This window comes from Arachis ipaensis, chromosome B03 (assembly GCF_000816755.2).
Source record: "Arachis ipaensis cultivar K30076 chromosome B03, Araip1.1, whole genome shotgun sequence".
Classification (NCBI taxonomy): Eukaryota; Viridiplantae; Streptophyta; class Magnoliopsida; order Fabales; family Fabaceae; genus Arachis; species Arachis ipaensis.
The window spans coordinates 8,242,720-8,244,970 of record NC_029787.2 but is presented as its reverse complement, the minus strand read 5'-3'; the positions used below and the strand labels follow the sequence as shown (position 1 = coordinate 8,244,970).

The following is a 2,251-nucleotide window of genomic DNA, read 5'->3' as shown; positions in this document are numbered from 1 at the left end:
TTTTCTAAGAATCAAACTTCAAACTTAAAACATACTCACTTTCTTAATAACTCAATATCAAACCATATAACATTTAAATCTAAATCTCTTTTAAATAATCATCTAAACAAAATCTCTAATTTTTTATAAAATTTCGGCAGCATCTCCTCTAAAACTCGGACTTTGCCACCCTTTTCGGGTCCAAACCTGCTTTCTTTTCAATTCAACATACCCTTCCTCATCATCATAACAATCACCACAATAAATCTACTTCAAATCAACAATTAAACTCATACAATATTCAAATCCAACAACCAAAATTCAACTAAGAATCATAGTTCACAAATCCTAGGCTTTTAACACAAATACCTCAAATCAATAATTCACCAAATCGTTAGTTAATAACTAATTATCCAATAAACTTTAACCAAATATATTCATCAACAAATTACTAAACATTAAACATATACCTGCATTCCAACTTATCCTATGGTCATCTAGCCTAAGTTTTCACAAAATATTATATATTAAATGCAAGAAACCTAAACCATACCTTAGCCGATTCCCAAATATTATTCCAAGATAATTTCCCTAAAGAACACAGCCCTCAAAACCTCAACTAATCTGTTTCCTCCAAGTTCCAGTATTCACAATTTCAAGCTCCAATTATTTATTTTCAACCTAATACACATTCATAATACATATATACCCAATTTAATACTCAAAGCTCAAATTTAATGAAATTAAAATAGAATTATCGTATCCTCACCTTACCCAAGCTTCACATAAGCAAGAGTGAACGTTTCTCTCAAGCTAATTGGATCCTAAAACATCAGAAATCAAAGAAATTCAATATTCCCACTTAAAATTCGAAAATTGGGGGAAGATAAAGCTGAGAGTGATTAAACAAGTTACCTATGAAATTGTTCCGATAGAAATGTAGAGCTCGACGCGGTGAACGCGTGGCCGCAAACGGTGCGGCGATTGGAGCTCGGACGGAGAAATTACGGGGATCGGAAATTTACGTTAGGGTTACGGGATATTTCTCGTTTCTCTTTTCCCTGGAAGCTGAAAGCTTCGTTGCTGCAGTAATGAAGGAGAAGACAAAGCTGGGTTCATTTAATAGGGCTGGTCCGGTTGAACCGACAGCCCGGTTCGGGTTTGGTTCAGCCGGTTCGGTCCTTTCGGTCCATTCTTGAACTGTTTTCTTCAAAATTAGTGTCAAAATTCTCGTTTCGATGAGCTCTACCCTATTTTGATATAATATTCGCATTTATAATCCTTCTTATTAAAAAATAATTTATTAACTAATTATCTACTAATTTAACCGGGGTTTACATTGAAGGCTTTGTTGACAACGACGGTGAAACTAGAAAGAAGACAAGAAACGTATTTTGAGATGAAAGTGAATTTGAGAATTTTATTTTTTCTGTTACACGAAGAATAAATTTATATTTTTATCATTGTTTACACCTTTTTTTTATCAGTTTTCATTTGATGACCGAGAAGTTTTAGATGGCTTCATACCACTTCTTTATTATTTTTTTTAATTTTTTATCCTGATCCAAACAATGAAAATTTTAATTTTTCATTCATTTTTCATACCTACATTTTTTTTTCTACTCAATTTTCTTTAAACCAAATAATGTGTAAGGACGACTTCACATGGGTGATGGGGTCAATTGAGAAAGGACAACATACGCGTACATGATTTTTTAAAAAATCTCCACAAAGAATTCTCCGCAGGTATAAATTTGTTATTTTGATAAGAAAAATTATTCTTTTATTTTTAATTCTAAATTTGGAATTTTATCAACAAAATTAGGGAAAATACTCAAATAAAAGAATATCCATTTATAAGTCTTTATTAGAAAAAATACAATAACAACTGAAAGATTGTAATTTAGAATCTCTCTATTCTTTCTTTACAAATGATAATTGTCGAAACATTAGTCTTTGCTTAAACTATATTTAGATTCAAAAATCAATTGTTTAGTGCAATTATTACTGTTAAATAAACTCTTTAGTTGATTAATCTTCAGCGAGACAAATGCAATTCAAATTATTTTTGTAGTTGCATTGTTATTATTCTTAATGATAATACTAGAAAAAGAAAAATAGTCGAAACTTATTTTATTTAACATTTATTACCACAAATCTAATTCTCAAAAATTAAAAAATTTTCAATTATAGTCGCAATACTAATAAAAATAATATTTAGAAATAAAAAATAGCTCACAATAAAATGTTTAACTATGAGTACATGCATTTT

At 29.9% G+C, this 2,251-nt stretch overlaps 1 protein-coding gene across 1 annotated transcript in view; it reads right to left on the bottom strand.

The window, feature by feature from the left end:
• The window catches only part of LOC110269350, a 5,116-nt gene extending 4,523 nt beyond the window's left edge, over positions 1-593 (bottom strand). Inside the window, exon 1 of the mRNA XM_021117134.1 lies at positions 533-593. The gene's annotated coding sequence lies outside the window, so the exon portion shown is untranslated. The remainder of the gene's footprint in view (positions 1-532) is intronic.